Genomic DNA, 25,487 nt, shown 5'->3' with positions numbered 1-25,487 from the left:
GACTAACTGGCACATTAATGCCTTCTTGCAACCCTCGGCTTGAAGCAGCGCATACATGTGTGCAGGTGTACTTCCCAATCCCGCACCACCCTGCTAGTAACAAATAGTGATTTGTTCCTTTACTTTTCTCAGACATGGATCAAGACCGTTCATCTCCTTTCAGTTTTCTTTCTTTGCCCCCAATTTACTTGCCTCTGTCTTTCTAATTGCTGGGAGGTTATTATGTTTGAATCATCAGATGTAAAGAACCATATGCTATTTCCCCTTAAATGACAGCTCAGATATGTATCCTTATTGTTGTAGGGAGATTCATATTGACATCTGTGGGTCAGGTGAGGATAACTGGCCTTTTGATATGGACTACCGGTGGGGGCCAACTGGTGCAAATGGTGACCCTTTGGTGTGGTGGGCAGGGAAGAACAAAGAGGTTCTTGTAGCTGGGGATGAGGCAGCTGGGGACACACTTTTTCTTCCCCATTGAAGGTGTGGGGGAAAATTCTAAACTATCCATGGAAGTAATGAACTAAAACACCTATTTTAAAAAATCATTGACTTCTGCGTCCTGTTCTACTCTGGAATAGTTTTGGTAAATGTGACCAGGACTTTGAACATTGTACTGGTAGCCTCTCTGATGTTGCTTGGTACAGGGGTTGCAGAAATTATTTCTAAAATGCCTGGAGCTCTAGGATAGGCAGAGATTTAGTAACAACGGGTAGGAGGGGGATCTAATTGGCAGCAGGTTGCTTGCTGATGTGCTAACAGCTGTAAGAGTAGGGGGTGAGAATTAACCTTTGAATTTGGGAGCTCATGGAGATGCTGAAAGCTCCAGGCTGCTAGGTAGAGCTGTACATATGTCTTTGTCATCTAAGTGTGGGCACTGGGCCTTTTGGGAAGATTCTGGGAGGGAAGAATCTGCTTGCAATATGCGGACTGTAAAAAGAGATGTGCAAGTCAAGAAAAGCTCTCCGCAGTGAGAAATGCTGCACATTTCCTGCAGTCATCAGTTGAGGCATGCTAGATTCCTTAGGAAAAAATGCAGGAATGTTAACTTTTTTAGCGGTTATTACATTCCTTATTGGTGTTGTCTTTAGTGTTTGCTTCTCTGAGACTTCTTCTCCAGGTTTTCTTTAGTGAGGTGAGTATTAATTGTGTTTTCTACCTTCTTTTCTATTCTGTCCGTGTTGGTCAGGCCTGTGATAGGAAGGATCGGCAAAGACAAGGCACTCAGGTATCGGAAAGGCTGTCAGATCATGACCTGAGCCAAAACAGAAAAAGTCGCAGTCATAGAATAACTGAGGTGGGAAGGGACCTCTGGAGGTCATCTGGCCCAACCACCTGCTCAAGCAGAGTAGCCTGGAGTCAATTGCTCAGGGCCATGTCCAGACGGCTTTTGAGTATCTCCAAGGAGGGAGGCTGCACAAGCTCCCTGAGCAACCTGTGCCAGTGCTCGGTCACCCTCATAGTGAAACAGTTTTTCCTTTTGTTAAGTTTTTTCCTTATGTTCAAGTCCTCCCTATGGAAGTAGAGCAAAGAAATACGCTGCTTATGACCACCTGTATAGAAAATCCAGCCATTCCAAGAATATTTAATTCTCTGTTCCTCTTATCCTCATCAAAATGTGTCTAGATTAAATAATTTCCATGTCATTTGCAGCACCAAAGTGTTCCTAAGTATAGACTTGGCTTAGTGACCTTGTAGTGAATGTCAGCAGTCAGTTAAGTCACTGCTTAGCACTGACACTGAAGCTATTTAGGAAGTAATGAGTTGGCACAGCGTACTAACTTCTGGAATAACTGGGAGCTTGCTAATGTCTGATGTATGTCCCACGCAGTGGTATAATTTAGGGAAGAGAGTGAGTCACTCCTACTACTCCCAATGACATCCCAAGACATTAAGTTTGTCTTCACTAGAAACAACTCAGGCTCATCCATGGGTTTCTCGCCTGCTGTACCTCCCTTTCACTTGTCTACACTGACAGGTAGCTCAGGATCTTCCCTTTCAGATCAAGAAGACCAGCTATCCATGAATACTTGTGAGATTGAGGTAAACATTGTAAATATCATCTAGAGTCATAATGATGATGACAAAATGGTGTTCTGTTCCCTCTGACCTGAAGTAGGTAATGAGTTGTTCCCAGGGTCTCGCCGTGGCTGGGCTAAGGAGAATGCTTATTGCACTCCCTCTTATTTGGAAGAGCTTGAGTGGTAGAAAAGCTTAATTCTCCCCTGTCCTGAGGGGAGACAGAGTCTGGTATCCCAGTCCTGGGGCTCCCCACAGCCTACACTTGGAAATAGGAATAGATACCAACCTTGGAAATTCCTTGGAAATGACGTGGTTGTTGGGCAGAGGCAGCCTCTGAGGGTGTGCGGGTCAAAGGACAGCGTGTTATAAGCAGCGGCTTTGAACACCTCTGAGCAACAGAAGGTGGGGATGGGAGCTCCTCAGGGAGCAGCTCCTCCCGCCCAGAGAGGGCACAGTGTGCGGCAACTGCTCCTGCAGCTTATCCTGTACAAAGCAACTTTCAGCCAGAAGCACCTGGTTTACATGAACAATTCAGCAAGAGAAACTGGGAGGAAGTTTGCTCCGATTCATAAGGATGAGGTTTGGGCCTTCCCTTCCCTTATTTGGTAAAAACTGATGGTTTTTGTCGTGAAGAAACCAAGGCACAGCACAGAGTTACAAACTGGTTTGTGTGGGAGGGCAGAAAGACCGCCTGGATGCTCATGCCAGCCTTCAGCACTCCCTTCTTCCAGCATGAGCAGGTACTTCTTGTACTCTGAGTCGGTACTTGAATGTGCCACCTCAGTGTGCCGGCTGGTGACCCTCCAGTTACGGATGCTGCCTTCATTAGGCATCATCACACCTGCATATTTCCATACTTTTGTTTCATGTTTTCAAATCAAGACCAGTCTTCCAACTGGTTCCTCTATGAAGATACAAATATAATCCTGTGAGGAGTATATAGCTTCAGTCTGAGGCAGCTTCTGGGCAGGACAGACTACTTCTTTCACTGAGTTTGTTCTCTAGTGTCAACAAATCAAATCTGAATTTGCTCAGTTTAAACATATTTTCAGAAAAACTCCATTGTTGGATACATTCTATTACACCAGTGTACAAAAACCAAAGGAAAAATGATAAGGAAAGGTTTCTATCTTTTTTTTTTTACTGTTTCTTCTCTGAAATCTTTCACATGCAGATGTTGATGCTTTGTCAAGTACACGAAAAACAGCTCAGTTTCTGCAGATGCAAGGAAATAGAATATCTAAGGAAATAGCAAAGAGTAGGAACAAATGAGAGATCTTTTTCAATAACATGCAAGGTTACAGAAAACAAGGATATTCATGAACCTTCTAAAACAGAATGCGAAGCAATGAGATTGTATTTACTTTAACAACAGAGCTTTCTTTTGTCTCTTTGTATTTAACCTCAAATTATTTGCATTGCCTCCCATGGCAACAAATTCAATCCTTTGAAAATGTATTTGCCTTTTGCTGGTAATATCTATTACAATAAAACATACAACATTTATTGTCAAGAGCTATACAGGAGATACAGATGGAAATTCAAGAAAGGTGTATTGGCTTTGCATGGCAAGATATTGGTAGCAGGGGGGCTACAGGGGTGGCTTCTGTGAGAAGCTGCCAGAAGCTTCCCCCACATCTGATAGGGCCAGTGCCAGCCGGCTCCAAGATGGACCTACCGCTGGCCAAGGCCAAGCCATCAGCGACGGTGGTAGCACCTCTGCAATCACATATTTAAGAAGAGGGGTGGAAAAACCTGTTGTGGAACAAGAGAAGCCAGAGGAGGAGAGTGAGAATATGGGAGAGAAGCAACTCTGCAGACACCAAAGTCAGTGAAGCAGGATGGGCAGGAGGTGCTCCAGGAATTGGAACAGAGATTCCCCTGCAGCCCGTGGTGCAGCCCATGGTGAGGCCAGCTGTAACCCTGCAGCCCATGGAGGTCCACTGTGGAGCAGAGATCCACCTGCAGCCTGTGGACGACCCATGCTGTGACCCCGTGGTAATCCAGTGCTGGAGCAGGCTCCTGGCAGGACCTGTGTCCCCATGGACAGAGGAGCCCAGGCTGGAGCAGGTTTTCTAGCAGGACTTGTGACCCCATGGGGGACCCAGGCTGGAGCAGTCTGTTCCTGAAGGACTGCAACGCTGGGGAAGGGACCCATGCTGAAGCAGTTCATGAAGAACTGTAGCCCATGGGATGGACCCATGCTGGAGAAGTTTGTGGAGAACTGTCTCCTGTGGAAGGGACCCCATGCTGGAGCAGTGGAAGAGTGTAGGCAGTCCTCCCCCTGAGGAGGAAGGAGCGACAGAGACATGTGATGAACTGACCACAGCCCCCATTCCCTGTCCGTCTTCACTGTTCAGGGGTGGGGGATGTAGAGAAATTCAGAGTGGAGTTGAGCCCCGGAAGAAGGGAGGGGTCGGGGGAGAGGTGTTTTAAGATGTATTTTTTATTTCTCATTACTCTACTTTGATTTTGATTGCTAATACTGTTAAACTAATTGTCTCACGTCGAGTCTGGTTTGCCTGTGATGGTAATTACTGAGTGATCTTCCTGTTCTTACCTCAACCCATGAAACTTTTGTTATATTTTTCTCTCCCCTGTCCAGCTGAGGAGTGGAATGACAGAGCAGCTTTAGGGGGCAGCTCGAGTCCAGCCAGAGTCAACCCACACAGAAGGTAAAAAAAAAGGAGCTATTTTGCCGTGTGTTCAGCACACCAAACAACCTCCTGTGTCTAAACTGTCCCTCTTCAGGTCAGTAGACATTTGAAGTGCTGCCAAGACAACATACTCCTTTTGCATGGACTAGAGATTGCTCCATAGTGACCTCTCTGCCCAGTTAAAGGCTGGACTGGAAAAAGACCATATGTCTCTAGGGATTTCTGCCTCCTCTTGCTTGGCTGCATACTGAGAAAGACTGTGCAGGTAGTGATTACCAGCAGGTTCTTAGATGCCTTTCAAGAAACAGCATGAAAGAATTACTTCAGCTGTTGTGAGTTGTGTTTGGTTTACTTCTTAGTAGATGACTAGGTAGACAAGAGAAACACTATGTTTGATCCATGTGATTGTGGCATCTCTGGGGACCCGGAGGAACAGGCGGGCAGGGAGGTTCGTGCATCCAACAGGGGTGGGTGGCTGAGGCAAAGTGCTGCACCAACACAGCGCTTCTGGGCTGGTAGATCCTCCAGTCTCTGCACTGCACATGGGTTTACTGGGCTGGACACCATTGCACTGTGCACTGCACCGTGCTTCAGTGGCTGTAAATTTGGTGTCCTTGCCAGAAGCTTCAAAAGTACAGAAGGGGTCCTCCTTCTTGCTGCTGACTCCCTTGGTGATGAAACACAGAAGATCGTTTTAAAGATCTTTCCTTGCATAATCCACCTGTCCTCAATTCCTCTGACACCTGAGATTTATGATAAGCAACATAGGGTCATGAGCAGCTCAGGGAGTGGAAAGAGCCCTGTTCCAGAGAGAGAGAGCTGGTTTCTGACCAGGAAGACCGCACACTGAACTGAGCCCTCTCAGCTCCTCTCCTTGGTGCAATCCACGGTCAGAGAGAGGACAGAGCAAAGATGCAGACCTGTACCTCTGCAGTGAGAGATGGTGCTGGCTGGGGAGGGGAGCAGAGCTGGACTTCAGTGAGTGCTCATCTGTTTAAATTCCTAATAAATGGCATCATTACAGTAGGCCAAGCAGTGACTTAGAGCCCTTGAAATGGGAAACAGACCAAAGGAGCACTGCTGCAAATTGCAAGGAGGAAAGAGTGGATAGGGAGGCAGAGTGGTCAAAGAGCTATTATCTGCCTGGGTGGGAAGGGACCTAAACTAACTATCAAAGAGGCAGAAAAGATGTTTTGCTCTTTATTTGTACATGTTTCCTGCTGAGTTCTGAGCTTCTGACTGTGTTCATTTCCCTCAGGCAAGGTATGCCTCTTTGTCAAATGTTCCGGACAACCACAGTGGGTGCATTCAGTCTTCTGGGGTTTCAGGATGCAGGTTTAGCCTATTCTATTACTCCTTAGTTTTTATGGATTTAGTGGAAACCTCTGCAGAGTTCAGGCACCCAATATTTCCACCTAAGACTTGCATATTATCCCATTGTGTGATTGAGGATAGTGAAAATGTGAGGCAATGTTTTCAGGTAGTTTCTCTTCCTGCATTCTTGTGTAGTCTTGTGAGGGCTTTTTTACTCTGAACCTCTATGCTCCCAGAACTGAAAGAAAAATATGCTTAAGAAAACTACAAAACTTAGTAAACATTGGAGATTTTCCATGTGATTTTCCTGACTATCAGTCTAGTCTGTGCTTCCAAAGAACACTCATTTATCTCTTCTTGGCTGTTAAAGCTCCTTTTCTGTCTTGTTCTCTCTTCCTATTGCTCTTTTGCCTTACAGCTGGTGTGGGCAGCCAAGCTGAAACAAAAATGGATGGAAGAGAAAAAGATAGAAGACCTCGACCAGGAATCTCTTGCTGATGGAAAATTGAGGTATCTCTGTGGTAAGAAGGTAAGAAGATGTTTCCATAGGTCTTCCCGTCCTTGTCTTTATTGTCTGTCACAGGTACTACTTGCATGTCAGAGAAGCAGAACTAAAGTGTTAGGCTGAAATCATTCCTGGAACTAAATCCTTCAAACCATCATGAGGTGGGGCTGACTTTGCCCAGTCTCTGCCATCCCCACCACTACTCCCATTCCCATCACCGCTCTGAGCCACATGAACAGTTTTCAGCAAAGTAAACCCCACAGGAGCTTCTTGCCTCCTCTCTGTTAATTTGATTAATAGGCTGGATTGAGCAGCATCTTCTTCTCAAAGAAACCTCATGTCACCAGGAAGGTGCAATGGCTGGTTTCCAAACCACACAGCGTGGAGCACTAGGGCTTAAGAGGCCGCTTACAGAATTGTCCTGATAAGCAGTGATGAAGGAAGCAGAGACACTAAGTCACAAGGAGACCAGGGCTTTGACAGTGACTGCTGATGATGTACAGCACCTGCATTTGCTTTGCAATCAGTTCAGGCTACTCTTCAGATGTTGAGGTGTCTTTTTGGGTTTGTTTTCTTTTAATTTTCTTTCTTTTTTCTTTTTTTTTTTTTTTTTTTTAAGCATATCCAGAGAATTATGCACATTGCTCCAGTTGCTATGTGTGTGCCAGACTGACAAAGTGTTCTCTTTTGAATCCCCGGCGGCCTGCTAAAGCCCCAAAACAAGCAGCAAGGATTAATTCATCCCCAGATAAGATTTTCCTAAATCCTAACAGATAATTTGTTTGAAGTTTAATTTTAGTCTGTTATTACACACACAGGTCTTATCTTCATTCAGAGTTGTTAGCAAAATTAAACAAGCCTCTTCAAACAGGAAAGGGAAGCATAGCAAGAGCCTGAGTAAATGAGTGAATTGCAGGGCTAATGGCACCACTGGTAGGCTTACACAGTGATGGTAAGCTCAGGCCCTCGAAGAACCTCCAATTTGTCACATTCTTGCATGTTTGAGCCATGCGGCAGGGGCACACCTTGCCCTCTGGGATCACATGATGCTCAAGCCACCTGTGCTGTGATCCGTGTCAGGGTACCTAGACCCTGCCCCTCCTTCTAGTTAATAGGATGCCTCAGTCCATGGGTCCCCAACTCTTGCCCATCTACCTGCATTGGAGCAGCTCTGGGTTTGCTTCCTTAGATGGCAGAAGAAGTTATAGCAGCAGTGTACAGTGCAACAAAGATGATAACAAAAAAAAAAATGCCACATCACCTCTTGTGTGGTCCTTTAAAATGTGCACTGCACCACTGTACCACTGGTTGAGGCCTATCTTAGTGGCTTTGTGTGGTGAATCCATGTCTCCATCAGTGACCTGAACTCTTCCTCTCTAGCCAGCAAGACATAGGAGCCTGGGAGGAGGAGGTCACCTCCTCATTGCACCACTCTGTAAATGGGATTTAGGCCCCCAGTCTCCAGGTGCAGAAGAGTGTCTGAACACGTTAACGTTGCAGCGTGCTCCTGATCAGGGTGATATTTAAGGGAACACTTAGGCAGCTACCATTTTTATGCTCTTCGACCTCAGTCAACAATGTTTGGATCAAAGCTCAGTTGACCACATTAGTATTTCATATGTAGTCTTCATAAAATGCAAGGTTCTCCTCAGACAGTGCTCCAGAAGGCTCCCTTCCCCAACTGCAGTTTGTATAAAAATTCCAGATCTAGAAAAGAGAAAAAAAGACTAAGATTACTCGTGACTTCAATCAAGCTGGGAAAAAAGCAATACTGCTGGTCTCTGCCTTTAAATCAGTTTCTTTCTTCTTTAGCACTGCTGGGACCACATGGGCTCCCTCTAGTGAGTACAGGACAAATTCTTCTGCGCTGAAGCTGTGAAGGTTACCTGGAGCTCAGCAATTTTGGCACAAGAAACTGCGGGTGGTAAGGCAGTTAGGACATAGTATCTATAAGATTAGGCCTCAGGACAGGATGCTGAAGACCTACATTACATTTTCTGCCCTGTCGCCAGTCCATATGTCCACAATCAAGTCACTTAGGTCTAAGCTGATGGGTATGTCAGGGGGATGCCAGTGTGCCCCTTGGACATCCAGCCAAACAGCCTGGGGGCTGCCCCCAACCCCTTGCACAGCTTGTGGGTACAGACAGGCACCCCAGAAGAGATTAGAAATTGTGGTGGCCACCCACAAACCACTATGTGGGGATCTCCCCTCTCAAGATTTAAGCATTTAACCCTGGCCTCCCTGCAGTATGCAGATACCTGTTATCAGGAGGTGGAGTGTCACAGCCCAAGCCTGTCCTGGAGCTGGATGGCTGATGAACCCTATGTGCGAGTTTTGGTGGGATGAGCTGGATGAGTGCTACCACTGCTCCAGAGTACTTTGTGGGCACTTGCTTATGTCCTGCAATGAACGCAGGGTTATGCAGCGTAGCTTGCACCTCCATGAACGTGAGGAACTGTACACATCTGGGGACCTGTCAAAGGTAAAATGACTTGCTGAAGAGCTGCACCCTGCATCAGCCCATTACAAACTGCTCATCAGTGTTTGGGGGCTTTTAGGTGGAGCAGAGATCATTCTTATGTTCAGTAGCTTCTCCTCCAGGACTGCTTTTAAAGTAAAGTGGTTGTGATCACTGTAGACATATCAATTGTGCTCTGAGACAAGGTGGCTCAAGTCTAGGGGCTTAAATAGAGGCATCTGGACATCTGGAAATTTTTGAACAGACATAATCGTGAGATAGATATGGAGTTGTTCAGTCCAAATGGAAAGGTGTTTCTGACCACATGCACAAGCATAAATGCAGTTGTGCAGCAAACTTTACCTGCAAAACTTACAGTGTCACGTAGGGCAAAGGGGATTGCAGCCTTAAGTAGAACATAGGTATCCAAGACCAAGGTCCAATGCAAGTGCAGAGTGTGAATTTTGGCATTAGTCTCACTCTACCTCATTTCTTAACCTTAACCTTTGATAGATAATCATATTTCCTGATCTTCTAGATGTATTACAGAGCTGACCACCTAATTTACTGTTTACCTACTGGTATAAAAATCAATACGATGAATACAATTCTTAATTTTTAAATCAAATATTATAAGTCAGGGTCTCTTTTTAACTCAGTTAAACAAAAATTAAGCAAACCAGTCTAGATTAAGGATGCACGGCAATCTTCCTTCCACATAGTCTACCTATATGTTCCCTAATATAAAAACATTTGTAACTATTAACTACCAACTTCAGTGGTTACAGGCCTGCCACATACATTTTAAGGACAAAGTATAAGAGTGAGTGAATAACATTAGTTCTTCATATTTCTCATAAACATGAAAAATCTACTTCTACCATAGAAATGCAGACATGTTAATCTTCGTAAAGGCAGCCTTGAGGCAAGGGAAATCCCGTATCTGAACACAAATGTGATGCATCAACAAAAAACATTGAATTCAGCCATTACCTTCTGATAATGGAGAATTGACTGTATAATTTAATTTAGGACAGCCTGCAAAAGAAACTGTAATAGCCAGAAAACATCTTTATTCTCCCTGCCTTGTAGTATGAATAGTTTCGTGTAGAGTTAGATGGAACAGAGAATAGTTTTTCTTCTAAGTTTAAGTATTGCACAGCAAAGGACAAGAGGGAACAAATACAAGTTGCTGTAAGGGACATTCTGGTTAGATATAAGAAAAAAAATTCTTCTATGGTCAAATGCTGCACCACGTTGCCCAGGGAAGCTGTGGGATCTCCATCCTTGGAGATACTCAGAACTAGACTGCACAGAGCCTCAATACCCTGGCCTGTGACATTTGCCGTGCTTTGAGCAAGGTGTTGGACCAAATGACCTCCAGAGGTCCCTTTAGCCTCAATTATTCTATGATTTTATGATAGATACCAAAGTCCTTTTGATGCATTTATTGACAAGTTTTTTTATCCTACCAAGAGGGGGCAACATATTTTAATCCAGACACATATGCTGGAAGTAGGCGGGGTGAGTTCTAAGGCAGGACAAAACCCACCATACAGGCTTTAAATATTTACATGTAATTTAATGACTTCAGAGAGCAGCCCACCTGCCCCAAGTCTCAGTGATGGATTTTGAAGTTTGCAAGTCTGGCTGTTCCTTAGACTTTGGACCACATGTTCGTAAAATGGCTCACAGACAGAGTTGCACAGGTACAAGTGAAATTGAAAATTATTTATACGGAGTGGCATTTTCAGGCTTTCTATGTGCATTTATCTGGAGGTTGCTGGGTTGTTTTGTTTTTCTGAAAAGAATATACTACCTCCAAATAGACTGGGTAGTATTATGTTCCTCCAAGAGATTGCTAAAATTAGGCAAGTTCTTAAGAAATTATTAACAGCAAGTAACATTTTAAGTTATTTCTTTCATTATATTTTCCACAAATTCATTTAAAGCTTTTTTCTTTTTTCTTTACAAAATGACCTATTTTGATAGCAAAACTGTTTAAAAATGGTATCTATTCAAGTTTCTATGAAGATACAAATATGCTAGTGCATGTATGTTCCTCCTCAGCCTGCACAGCCACGCCAGCCTCTTTGCTGTAAACAGTAACAGCATGTTGTACCTTCACACTGGGAAGAGGAAAAAAGCTTTTTAAACAGCAGCCTGGGTAGGATTGTAAACAACATAACAAGCTGTAGAAAGGCTGAAGTGATGCTCTTTTCTGAACGAAGACCACTAAAGACAGATAAGGAGGGTAAGGTACCTACCTGGGTACCAATCTGGCTGGTGTAGATATATGCTGAGTTTGAATTCTGCTGCCATGGAACTGTGCATCCCCTGTGAGATGCAAAGCATGCCTTCCATAGACTGAAAGCCATTCTGATTTGGACTAAACGTTGTAACCCACTCTCATTAGAAGTAGGTTAGGTGATTCCAGGTAGTTTAGATCTCCAAATCCAAGGTTCAAGTGACCAAGGAAAAATCTCCCTTCTTTTCATCACCTTGCTGTCATATCACCTCTAAACAGTTCGGAAGGTTGAGCTAGTGGAAACTCAGTGTTTAGAGAGGAGACAAAAAAACCCCAATGCTGTGATTCTGATGAGCAGATGACAAGGCAGGCGGTAAATCCCATGTATCTGGATTCCCAATAGTGTTGATATGAAAAGTGTTTTCTCTTTATTATGATGGCTTTTTATAACCTTGAAACTTTTTTTTTTTTCTTTCTTTTTTCTTCTTTTCCTTCTGTACTAGTCTAAATTTTGGTATTTTTTCAGTGTTTGGACATTCACACACATCCAGGAATCGAACTATGGGGATTCTTCTCTCTCATAGTTCAATTTTACACATTGTTTACGGTCATCACTAAGCAGAGGTGCTGTTAGTTTTTGTGGGAAACAATGCTAACTCTCATGATGGTAACACTGAACAGTCAACTATGTTTTCTGAAAGCACACTTCAGTAAGTCTCTGTGCCAGTAGAGCTCTGGGATCAAGCAAACCTTACGTGCTCTCCAGATAAATTGTACTTGCACAGCTTTCAGTTTTATATGGTGATGGTCAAAATCCAAAAGAAAAACTGTGCTTCAAACACCTCAGACATTTTGGGAGCTAAGTGTGAAACTCTCACCCTAATATGGGGTCACCTTTAACAACTTTATTTACGGAAGCAAAATTCTCTCTGATTGAGACCATGGCCCTGAAATCTATAATGGGATCTGATTTGTGTGCTTTGATTTCATCTGGGATTTTAAGACTGTTGGTTCTTATTTCTTCATGTGCTATTAATTTGTGCTCCCTGACAGAATAAGCACAAGATTCATTTACATGAATAACCCCTGAGGGCTGAAATGCCCCAATACTGTAACAGATTACCTCATTTCTATTTATTTTTTGTGGCAGTGTTTTTTTCCCCACTGGTTACTAACTGCTTTTGTCCTAACATTATACCAGTGTAAAACTTGGGAGCTATTTAAATCCCTCCCTTAACAAAAAAGAAAAATGGTAGCTGCAGTGGCATGCATGAACCCACCAGGCAATGCAAGGCGGGGAGTTCACTCCCACGTCACCTCCTGCCGGCGTGGTACACGTGGTCCAGGTCACAGATGCAGCTACACAGCCCTGCTGGCAACGAGATGGCTGTGGGGAAACGTGTCTGGTGTAGCTGCCATGGGACAGCTCTTTGCTTCTTATGTAGATAGGCCATAGGGTAAATGCAATCCTGTGGACTGCTCTAATCCATGAAGGTTTCCCTCCTTTTACTATAAATCACTTTTTCCAGTATAATTTGCTAATATGCTTAGTTATTGTAAAATTCAGTAAAAGTACGTTATATGTCAAATGGATGCTTGAGCAGAAAACATTTTACAGAACTGCCTATACTACTGCTGCTCACCTGAAGCCCAAAATTAATGAGTCAGACCCCTGAAAAGTTACAAAATCCTGCCATTTTTTGCTTGCGCACAGGATCACATAACACCACTGTTTTTTTGTGTAGTTTGCACAGTGTGCAGCTTGCTCTTCTGTGCCAGGAACCCTCTGCCTGGGCTGGGAGCTGAGCAGTTTGCTCTTCATCGCTCTCCTGAGAATCTGCCCCTCCTCAGTTTTCCTGTACTGCTCTCTCCTGCTGCCTGGGGAGGTGTTCGGTGCCTGCACCCAGACTTGCTTGCTGGCAGGTAATGGCCTAGTGCTTTGACTCTGCAGCCGGAACACACTTTCAGCCCAGCTTGGTGTTGTCCAAGTTGCCCCTGTGCCCTTTGTAAGTTGTTCAGTGCTGATTCCTCTACCTGTCAGCCTCAGCTCGGCTGCCTTGCAGACTTTGACAGGACTACAGTGACAATCCACCCTCGCCAGCCCTCTCCCTCTGTTCTGTGCCTGTCCTTCATCCCTTGTGCTGCTTGGCAAGAGACGCTCCCCACTGAGCCGTTCTTTCTGCATCTGCACACCATCACCACTAACTGACCTGCTGTGGAGTAATTACTGAGGGAGCAAATTATTGAAACTAATTATCGAGGATACACTTATTGAGAATAAAGTTATATCCGCATCTTCAGCATAGAAGGCAGCTGTGTGACAGGTAAGAAATCTCTTCTGCATGGTTCTGCCCCCCAGCCTGGCCTGCATTCTTGGATGTTAGTGCATGGGGAAGCCCAGTGTGCTGGCACTAAGAAATATGGGGGAGTGGAGCGGTGTGGAGGTACCGCAGCCAGGCCCTGTGTATAAGGCAGGCACAGGAACCAGATGGTATGGCTGCTGTCAATTAAAAAAAAAGATGAACGTTCAATTCCATCCAGAATGCTAGTTTTGAGCCAACAGATGTGTTGAAATTTGCTCTGTGGATGAACTTTGCTCATTATAATCTTATTATAATACCAAAACACACCTCCATCTCAAAAGATATACGTCTCCCTCACACCCCTATCTCCCTTTGAGCAAGTGCAGTCTCTTTACCTTAAAAATCAAAGCAAGAGTCTTTACACCAATCAATAACAAAGAAATGTATGACTAGTGTCACTCAAGCTCTACCTAAACTTAGAAAATAATATAAAAATCCTAACAGTAGGGAAACGTTAGGGAAGGTACCGTCACTGAGAAGCCAAGGAAACACCATGATAATTTCTGCGATCAGTCAATGGGCTGAACCTATCTTCTCCACCCAAAAGGATACTTTTGGGTAAGATTTGTGCACTTGGTTATTCCAAGTGTTTCCCCCAGGACACTTAGACTTCAAGCTTGTATTTGTAATCATGTTAGTAGCACTATATGGTCATCTTAGAATTTATATATACATGGTACCAATACCTATTTTTGCAAGACTGTGTATTTTATCAATGTCAGTCTAAAACTTGTACCTGTTGCTTTCATAAACCTCATTATTTGTGAATCTAGTCATGAGAATTTCTCATTGGATGTGCTCATACTTACAGTATGTATGTTATACTATTTGTGAATCTGTGCAAGCACATAAGTTCAATGGTCATGACCCAGCCCTGCACTATTGGTGTATCTGTAGTCAAGTGAATTCAACATTATACTGGACTGGCTGTTGAGCACAATCAGACTTTCAGTGCCAGCCTGAGGTCATCTGGTGTGATTGGGCATCGCTCAGGGGTTTAGCTCAGCTGGCCCCAGCCCTCAGTGCAAGCACTGAGGACAAGCTGGAACACAAGGGAGCTTAACTTCTGCTAAATTAACCCTCTTAACACAACACCTGCTCTGTGCTCTCACACTTGTCACGCTTTGCACCATGTGCCCAGACACACCTCTTGCCACTGTGAACAAAGCAAGAATATAACACACCACCAGTATGTACATCCTCTTGTATGACAGCAAGAACCATTCTCTGGCTTTTGGCCAAGTAATAGCCTTATTTATTTTTTTTTCTCCATTTTCATTTTTTTTGGTTGTTGAGATGGAAACAGTATTGTCTTCATATGTTAAACTGTTGGATATTCAGCTGGATATTCAATGCATTTGGCTTAGCTCAAGCCTATAACTTTAAATTCCCTAGCTTAATCTGGTAGGTATTCGTCTTGTTTGGTCGATTCTTGTGCTTTCCATCATTAGCTGGCATTTTTCAAAGTCCTGCCTCAGATACCTGTCTGACCCTTGCAGGGAATGGGGTGAACTCTCTGTGAGAGCCGTGGATTGATTTGCTGGACCCAGGTCTCGTGTACAGCTTGGAGTTCTCTTGGGAAAAGCGGTGGTCCAAGAGCACACCGGCAGATCCGTGCCTGTCACACACAGTCTCTGCCTACACCCTGGGGTGAGTGTGCTGCTAGTAGTTACTCTCGTGGCCTGATTTTACCCTTGGCTGACATTACTGGAGGCTCGGGTAGGATGTGCTCTAGTGCCTTGCAAGTGCTTCATTTATAATAATCAGCAATGGCTTCTGATCAAACTGCAAATGGACCTCAAGCCCAAAAGTAACTGTCAGAGTTACAGCAAAGACAGCAGTCCTAACTCTGGCCTCATTTGAGACCGAGAAGGGGGCCATGGATGGTCCAGTGACAGATCTGGGTATTCAGGAGAGGAAAGCCTCTCTGACCTGGACTTTTGTAATGGTGAACTAGGCCTTCAGTCAGGCCCTAGGGTGGAGAGCGTGGAAAGCTGCTCAAAGACAAGGGCACAAAATGAAGTCAGAGAGAAAAACAGCCCATCCAGAGCCAAAGGGCATAAAGAGATAAAAAATAAAATATGAAAAGGAAGAAAAAGAGCCAATGCAACAAAAATAGGGAAATTTAGAGTAGATTTATTGTAAAGAGGGGGCAAAAGCCGAAGCTGAAAGAGAGAAATTACTCAGTAGGCTAATAAAAGGCAGGTAGATGCACATTCTCAGGTTCTAATTTTCTATTCAGTTAAACTTTTGTGCTTTTATTTAGAGTTAAGAGAAAGAAGATGGACTTGTTGGCACATAACAAGTTACTATTTTAGGTCACAGTGACTATCTCTGAACTTGCAGCCCAAGGGACAGTATTTGTTGTGTTATTTGTGGACAACCTCTACAGCACGCAATTCTGATGTAGCCATGCCATAGCATGCATAAACTTCTTTAACTCCTGTCTCAAAAGGAAGGATTGAAACCTTGGCCTTTCCAATGTCAATGAAAAAACTCTATTTCGCTTCAGTGTGTATTCAGGATTTCACCTCAAACATGGAGTTTGTTCAATACTAAGAGCTCTGTGAACTTCAGGTCATAAGCAAAGCCAAATCTTGGGAGTTCAGGTGTTTTTTCCATGGAAGCTAATATAAATTGGCAGGAGTTTCTCCAGTTCCTCATAAGTGGAGATTCTGTCCCAGGGTTAGTATAAAATAAGCTGCAGTTCTTCTTACTTTGAAGATTAATTGCTCTGTGTGGTGTAGCAGGGGCAGGTTTGACAAAGGTGATTAGAAAACAAGCATTTGCACACAGAACTTTCAATGAGGACGTTATCTCTTCTAATCCATGAATTCTGCCTTTTTTCCTGGCTTGGAGCGTGCGGCGCTTTACAGGCAAATACAAAGGCAAAACAGCCATGCGCTCTGAATAACTTGCATTCAAATTAGATTGACAACAAATGAAAGCTGAATAATGTTATATTTGGAAGTCGTTGATGGAAATCATCCCCAGCTCGTATCTTGAGAGGATAGTAGGATGAGTGGTTATCTATGCCTCTGCTGCTGTGCTGCTTCTTTCACAGTCATTTTCTTTTCTCATCTTGCCCAGCACTCTTCAAAAATAGCCTCTTTAAGATATGAAATTTATCTTTATTCTTTAAAAAAATATCCTCCTAACTTTCTGGATGGACTCTTATAACGCTCCGATTATGTTTTAGAGTTGGTGTACTCAAATCCTCACTGATTTCCAGGATGGGTCTTAAATCACACATTATATACCCTTATCCCCCAATACTCTGCTTTGGATTTACAGTTTCAGTTAAAGTTACATCTGTGAAGGAAGATGACATTGTGCTGCTCTCTGTCCTTTTAAAATACCAAATCGATTTGAGGGCTTAACTTACTGTTATAGTTTATCCTGAACCTTCTGAGTCAGTTCATTGAATTTTAGCTGTAGCCATATAAAATTCTATACAGTGAAATTGTTTGGCCATACTAAGAATGGCTATGCCTTGATCCATCAATGCCACTAACTGCCAGCAATAAAGAAATTCTCCTTTATTCTTCATTTATTTCAGTGAATTTGTAAAACTACTATTGAATACCAAGAGTATTTTTTACTGCGTTTTAATTTTTTCCTTATTCTTTTAAGGAGCACATCAATGATATTTACCTGAAATGCACTTCACTGTTGAGCGGCTTCAGTAGCTGTCAAATAGAGACACTGGGAAGACCCAACAAAATGCAGACTTGTAAGACTGACTGTAGTAGTGAGCAAGATAATGGAAACATTTATAAGGAGAAGATTACAATTCAGTTAGAGATGTGATTTAGTAAAGGGAATGCTGCATGGTTCTGTTCAAAGAAGATCATGTATGACAAATGTATTAGGGTCATTTCAATGCATTGCTGAATTGATAAAGATGAAATCGTTGACATAATTCATCCAGATTCCAGGAAAGTATTTGTTACAGACTGTACAGGAGAACGATTTACAGGGTCAGAAAGCTGAGCATAGGGGACAACTCTTGAAATGGAGTACAAATCGGTTTAGGCACAAGAAACAGATGGTGTCAGTAAAATGAAACAATTGAGGGTGTGATGAGGTATGGATATGCCTGAACGTGAGCACTGAATACCACATGATTCAGGTCCCAAATCATTTGTTGCGCTATGGATGTGGACATGGGCAGGTCTTCACTGCTTTGGAATGAGAAGATTTGCAAACCTCTCTGGGGTGATTGATTGAAAACAACCATGAAAATGCAAATCATCGTGAAGAAACCCATGCAGTAAATGCACTTCTAAAGTCCTCTATGGACAGCAGAAAAATGCCGAAAATTCACAGGTGATTAACCACTCCTACCTGCTTTTTAACACCATCTGTGCACCTTGTTAAATACCAAATTGAAATAGATACATTTTCCTGGTGTGTCAGAATCTGCCCAGCCACTAAAGATGAGAAAAATGACATTGTGCTGTTAGAGGAACCTGTGAACAGTGTAGAATTGGAGGGCTGGAGAGTGCAGGGTACACTCTCCATCAGCAAAATGTCCAAGAGGACAACCTCCAAGAGATTTTTACTTCTTTTTCTTATTGTGTGGATTTTTTTTTCTCTTTATTTTAGAAACAGACTGAGAACAGTCTAGGACTGAGAACAACTATGACTGAGCACAACGAGCTCACGGGAGGGTCCTAAAAATTAGCAACGTTCCACCAAAGTCTCCTTCTTTGTCTATGTAAATTGGCTGCCACCCTACTCAAACACAGAAACAACAAGGGTCCACATTACTCAGTACACTCCATTAGATGACAGTGTCATTGCTTATTTTATTGCAGAAAGGACAGATGTCTTAAAGTCTGGATGGGAATTAGGCTCCTCATTACATTTAAAGTTCCACCACGGGTGTCTCTGCATCTTCTAGCCCTAAAGTTGCTTAAACAGTATGATCCTTTTGGACTCCACCGTCAGTGGTGAACACATTGTTATTTTTTTTTTCATTCCAGCCTTTAAATGTACCTATTTCTGTAACACAAAGATGCTTCTTACTCAGCAAGTATGTTGATATAGAATCCCAGAAGCATTTAGGTTGGAAAAGACCTTTAGATCATCGAGTACAACCATAAACCTAACACTGCCAAGTCCACCACTAAACCAGGTCCCTACGTGCCACCTCCACACGTCTTTTAAACACCTCCAGGGATGGTGGCTCCACCACTTCCTTGGGCAGACTGTTCCAGTGCTTGCCAACCCTTTTGGTGAAGATACAAAACTTTAAGTCCATGATGGAGAAAACCCTTCATGGAGAAAATATTTCTGGCAAAACCAGAAAGAGCAGAGGTCTAAATGTTTTTGGCTTCTTATCTCTGCATACGGCTAACCACACCACATTGCTAGTACACACTCTCAAAACTCCCCCTCATGCTCTGTTGGAGGTTTTAGGAATGTGACTTGCAAAAGAGGGCAGACGTAGAACAGGTGGCTAAAGAAAGTACCATAGATATGCTTGGCATACACAAATTAATTGAAATCCATTTTCATTCATTTCAGTACACTTGGTTTAAAATTGTGATTCAGAAGCTGTTTCATAATTTTCATTTGTTCTTACAAACTGCCTCTGGGGGACAAGGCAAGGGCCAGGGAGAGCACCCACTTCAGCCTGTGGTTTCTGCCCACTGCTGAATACAACTCAGAGCCCTCAGCCCTTATCTTATCTAGTTCTATGGGGTTCTGCTTGCTACTGGTTTGTATGGTGCCTCCACCATTTGTCAGAGTGAATAAATAAACATACCATCCACATATGACCTCTCACTAGGACCAGGAGATTATATTTTAAATTGATTCATTGACCAACAAGCATGAAGATAAAAACCATTTTGTAGTGAAAGAGATTATTTTGAAAAAAAACAGAAACCAATAATAAAAAGGAAAAGGTATAAAATTCAGAGGCAAAACAAGCAGCAATGAGTAAATTAAAGGTATAGCTCTACTTTCACTCAAATAATAATTTCATAGGATCATAATCTCATCAGTAAAATTGCCACCAATACAATAAAGCAGCAGGGGCAAAGAAAAGAGACTGTCACTCTAGAACCTCATCTATTCCAACGGCTCCTGTGATAGAGGAATTGCGGGGTTTTATTTCTTTCCATCTGATTCAAAACTGGAGGATAAAAACAGATCTCTTAATTTCTTCTGTTAAAGCTGTTGCACTTTCATAACTAAATATGAGAAGAGAGGGAGGCTATATCCCACTAGCTATGGCTTTACCTGGGATGTAGAAATCCAAGCTTCAGCTCCTTGATCCAATTAACATTTAACTGCTTTTACCAACTGTGAAGCTTCCCGGAAGATAAAAGAATGTTCACCAAACTTCACTTAGAAGAGATGGAGGCTGAAGCCCCAAAGGTCTGCACAACTTGAATGTAAAAGATGCAGACTTCAGCTCAGTGTCACTGGGTGCCACTGCCCATTCTAAGGCATGCAGTCAGGGTGTGATGAGAAATTACCTCACGAATCCAGAAAAACTGGATACCAAAACTGATACTTTTTGTTTTTTCCAGATAGATATTTTCAAATGGAAACTTATTTTTCTGTAATGTTCTCAACAAGTTCTGTTTCAATTTAATTTTTGTGCTCTGTCTCAGTGAGCTTCCCTTCTTTATGTCTTCTGAATTGACTAAGAAGCACAGGATCAGGCTGGTTGTCTTCCAGATTCTCTACCTTGTCCTTTGCTTACAGTCTGTTGAGTATTGATCACATATGCAAAGTTCTGGTCTTGGTGCTGGAGGCTGGTGTGGTCACAGCAAAAAATGTCTCCGCAATGGTCAGACAATTTTCAGGGATTTGATACACCCCACCAGTTGAAAAATGAACTTACAAGTCTGAAAAGCCACTCATATGTCAGATTTGATGACAGTACTAGGTCACTCTTCAATTTCATAGTAACAGAGAGTAGTCTGAATTCCCCACCTGTATTTCTTAGTAAAATGAACTATTTCTTATCTATTTCTAACACACTCAGAGGAACATAAAATGCAGAACACGTTTCCTTAGTACCCGTCAGTTGTGCCTGTCTGAGTCACTTGACAAAATATTTTCTCTGATCTTATATTGCATTTTTAGCTACATCAATAGCAGATACTTTAAAGGAAATAATAATAATGCAGAAGGAGGGCAGTGAGAGACTTTCCAGTCTCTCCTGAGAGACTGTCTTGACAGGTGGAGTTTGATGCCTCTAGGAAAACAGAATTCATTTACACTAACTCTATATTCAATTGTAATGACAAAGCCTTGAAACAGGCTCTGAGATTTTATACTTTTTTTCTTTACTGCTGTGTTCTATATCCTACCGAGTCTTCCTTATTCTTAGGGTGAGGGAAAGAAGAGCCATGAATTCTGCTGGTGAACATAAAATAACTTATTTGTAACCCATACAAAGTTATCTACTATCGCTGGCAGAGACAAGAGTGCTGAACTTTTCCAATACAGCATAGATCAAAACAATTAATTTTACAGATGCTCTTAAAGAACTTCGAGCTCTTGTGGTAGAATAGGATTTGAACTCCTTCCCAGCATCTTCCAGAGCCTCGTCCACAGCCTGGTGGTCCTGGGGGACTTCACTAAGTCCGAGCTTGGTGTCAAGCTCAGTACATCCACACAAGAGTGTATCTGAACCGAGCGTTTCTATATAATGGGTGTTTACTAGCAATATCTAAGGGTCAGTGACCTGCTTAAACACCTCTGCCCACCATCCTGCCCATTTTCTGAGCCATAGCTAGCTAGCAAGCACCCAACAAACTGTTCTTCAAGGAAACGTCCCATATTACCTGAGGCTCCAAACTTCTCTAGACAGAAACGTGCCTAAGCGCTAGGTGCTGCAACATCACAGGGCCTTGGAGAAACCAGCCTTTAAACCAAAATTATTCCTAAAAAACTCATACAACAGAACACTATTGAATTTGCCTTCTCAGTCACTTAGAAAAAGATAAAGAAAGGAAAAAGGAAAAAGACTGTCTCAAGTTTTAATGTTACATGCAGCATATAATACATGAAGGAACACAATACATTGTAGGTGCAAAACTGTTGAAGAGGAAAAAAGAAACACCATCCCTTTAAAGATCTTCGGTGTTTGCCTAAGATGTGTCCTTCACAGACCTGACTGGGCACAAAAGGATTCAACGTAAATTAATAACTGCTAAACTGCTTCTGATCTGCAGATCATATTGTCCTGCTGACAGATCATGCATGTGAAGTAGAAGAGCTGATACAGGACAGTGAAACCAGCAATGAACCTGAGAAAATTGAGAAGGCGCAGCTGGAATATAAATGGACCCAAAGCAGCCTCTGACAAGGAAAGGCAAAAGCAAAGAAAGGAAAACAAGCAGGGGAACAGAAAAATGCTGAAAGTAATAGTAACCCCCACAAACATAGGATGCTTCCTCCAGAATGTGTGCATGAGGGTTTGAACATGTATTTATCTGTCATCAGATTAGCAAGAACATGAGCCAGAATAATGCTGATACAAATTACAAAGGTACCAAAGTGCATGTTTTATCTATGACAGGTTATATCCTCATTCAGAGGTATTTAAATCCTGATTAAATGGGACCCTGAAACATCTGTGGAGAGTCAAATTGAATCATCCTTCAGGGGGACAAGCACTACATGTTTTCATTACATTTCAATTATGTAGCCTGTCCAGATCTTAAGGATTTACACTGTTTTTTTAATCATATATTTCTTTAGAGCTGGACAGAGATGTAATGATGATGCTAGTGCAGTAGACAAATGTTGACAAAAATAAACAGCAAAATTTGAAGCAATCCATTCATTAGACTACCTATGGATGAAAAAATGTGTTGTTTTCTTTTTTAATGACTGACAAAGACACTGATTCCTGAAAGCTGTGTTTTAGAACTGTTGATTAAATCTCCTACAAGTGAAAACTGTCGGATAAATCTCCTACATGTGTTTACCTGAGTAGTGCATCAAAGAGCCACAGTAGCTCGGATCTGATTCTGAATGTGAAAAAAAAAAAGAAAAAGAAAGTGTTTTTAGAAAGCCTGGAGCCTTTGTAATGAAATGTGGAAAATGCTTAGAGAAGTGGAGGGTAATCTGGTGAAAAGCCAGATGAACTCAAGATACTGAGGGAAAGATTGATCACGAAGCAGAATTGCAGAGAAGGGAGATGAAACACTAGAAGCAGATAAGTTTATCTAGTGAATGTATAGAGGAAGAAAGCAAAGAAGATAACAGATCTAGAGACAAAGACAATGAGATGGTAGCTGAAGAGGAAGGCTGAGAGATGATTTTTTTCCTCAGAGGTTCAACGACAATACTGTATTCTTCTGATGCTGGCAAGGTGATGGTGCAAAAGTAGTTACTGCAGCAGGTAGGAGAAGAATCACAATGCCTTGTTAGTTTTGCAATTAGACCAGCAGATTGATACTCCTGAGACCTGCAATTTCCCTTCTCGGTTATGTTTGAAACCTTGGTTTCCTTGGGCAAGGCAATTACCCCTCTCTGGTAAATAAGGCAGAAAGGATGAGAAAAGCTGAAGAAGCTGCCAAAAGGCCTGATAGCAGGCACTAAAAGTGATTACTTACAAATACATATTGGGGTTCTTTTGTTTCCTTTCTGATCCCATCAAGAGCACTCAAGGCACATTTCAGCTTATTTTTTATTTATTCCCTTGAATCTTCTTACTTCAGAAGAAACTGGTTATTCTCACCCAAGAGCCTGGGCTCTTTGAAAAGCACCAGCTCTCATCAGACTTTTGATAAAATCATAAGAGCCAGAAACATTGAAAGTTCCTTTTGTATTAATAACCTCTCTTTCATTAATACTTACTTTTCATTTGAATAATTATCATAAATAAAAATTAAAACCTTATGTTTGTGGGGAGTGTGAGCAGCCTTGGGATTAAAATGAGTGACATCCCTCAAAAATGAAGGCTGTTAGAGGGTTATTTTTCTTACAAGCGGAGCTGTTTCTGCAAGAGCATTCTGAGTCTGGCGTACTACCAGACCAAGAAAACACAGGAGATAAATTCTGCAAATGAGAAGCAGAACTGGGAAAAAGATTGTTTGATTCATCTACAACAAAAATTGTGTAGCTTTAACTATTAATACTATGAAAATGATGGAGTTTCTAATACCATTAATGATTCTTTTAAGCAGTGGGTTTAAATTATAGTTCTTCTTCATTTAATTTTCATTATTTGCTATTTGCCTGTGCAAACAAGACACGGTTTTCAGCAATGGTTTGCTGAGAAGCTTGGGAAGACATGCAGGACTGTGATATATCACACCCATGACAATGTAAACCACAGAAAAATATGAACAAAGGCAAGACAAATGTACCCTCTAGAGCACTAAAGTTACAGAATGCCTGGAGATGAAGAACAGCTAATTTACGGTAAAATGGGCCATAATTTGGAGAAAATGGCTAAGTTTGATTTATAATTTGCAGGTAAAATGTATGAACTCTGTGTCTATCAAACTAGAGCTCCATACTAAAGCTAACTGCTCTCCTGGACTGTTTTTATTTTTTAATATATATATATATATATGGAGATAACCACAAGCATTTATTAAACTTGATAACTTTACATTCAAAGAGAGCTCCTGCTCTTTTTAGATGTGGCCTATATTTCTTCCCACATAAGACATCAATTAAGCACCCGAAACAGAAATGTTGTCAGTGGCAAGACCGAGGCATCACCTGCCATTTTAGAGAACACGACACTGTGCTTAGATGCCAAACCACAAACAAATCTTAACAGTAGGGAAATTGTGTTAAGGAATGAGGCACACATATTTTGTTGTGTTGTCTTGAACTGTTTGTTGTGTTATTTAAAACAAAGTGTAATTGTTGGTTAAAGTGCTCGAATACTCCATGTAATTACACTTGGACTCTGTTGGGTGCAGCTGAGCCACAGAGGTATCTGGAAGGGTGTGAAGTGTGCTTGGGTTTCAACGCTGATGGAGGGGTCAGCACTAGCAGGGAGAAGAAGAAGCCAGACCAAGTCCTGGGTCGTTATATTATTTACACCTCTGTGAACTGAGTGACAATAGAGATCTGTGCCCGAAGTGGGCAGTGTAATAGTATCATGTCTTGAGAAGATGGTTTTCTACCTCTTTGTCCTCCTGCTCTGTCTTAATTTACACACACAGTGTGTGTACCTGATTCGCAGAGGGTGGGTTACATACAAATAATACCTATGGTTGATGAAAAATTGGACATGAGCCAGCAAAGTGCGCTTGCAGCCCAGAAAGCCAACCAAATCCTGGGCAGCATCAAAAGGAGCGCGGCCAGCAGGCTGAGGGAGGTGATTCTGCCCCTCTGCTCTGGTGAGACCCCACCTGGAGTCCTGTGTCCAGCTCTGGAGTCCTCAGAGAGACGTGGACCTGTTGGAGATGGGCCAGAGGAGGCCGGAAAAATGATCAGAGGGCTGGAACAGCTCTGCTGGGTGTACAGGCTGAGCGAGTTTGGGTTGTTCAGCCTGAAGAAGACAAGGCTCTGGGGAGAACTTATTGCAGCCTTTCAGTACTTAAAGGGGGGTTATAAGAAAGATCACAGAATCACAGAATCACAGAATGTTAGGGATAGGAAGGGACCTCAAAAGATCATCTAGTCCAATCCCCCTGCAGGAGCAGGAACACACAGATGAGGTTACACAGGAATGTATCCAGGTGGGTTTTTAATGTCTCCAGAGTAGGAGACTCCACAACCCCCCTGGGCAGCCTGTTCCAGTGCTCTGTTACCCTCACCGAGAAGTTTCTTCTCAAATTTAAGTGGAACCTCTTGTGTTCCAGTTTGAACCCATTACCCCTTGTCCTGCCATTGGTTGTCACCGAGAAGAGCCTGGCTCCATCCTCGAGACACTCACACTTTATATATTTGTAAACATTAATGAGGTCACTCCTCAGTC

At 42.5% G+C, this 25,487-nt stretch overlaps 1 long non-coding RNA gene across 1 annotated transcript; it reads left to right on the top strand.

The window, feature by feature from the left end:
• The first annotated feature begins 1,910 nt into the window (after nucleotides 1-1,910).
• LOC110357948 (uncharacterized) lies at nucleotides 1,911-24,875 on the top strand. The gene is made up of 4 exons (XR_002411958.2): nucleotides 1,911-2,043; nucleotides 4,628-4,697; nucleotides 6,412-6,522; nucleotides 21,772-24,875. It is a non-coding gene; the product is annotated as an uncharacterized LOC110357948 (long non-coding RNA).
• The last annotated feature ends 612 nt before the right edge of the window (nucleotides 24,876-25,487 follow it).

Source organism: Columba livia, chromosome 4 (genome assembly GCF_036013475.1).
Source record: "Columba livia isolate bColLiv1 breed racing homer chromosome 4, bColLiv1.pat.W.v2, whole genome shotgun sequence".
Lineage (NCBI taxonomy): Eukaryota > Metazoa > Chordata > Aves > Columbiformes > Columbidae > Columba > Columba livia.
The sequence above is the reverse complement of the archived record's forward strand: the minus strand, read 5'-3'. Positions and strand labels throughout refer to the sequence as shown.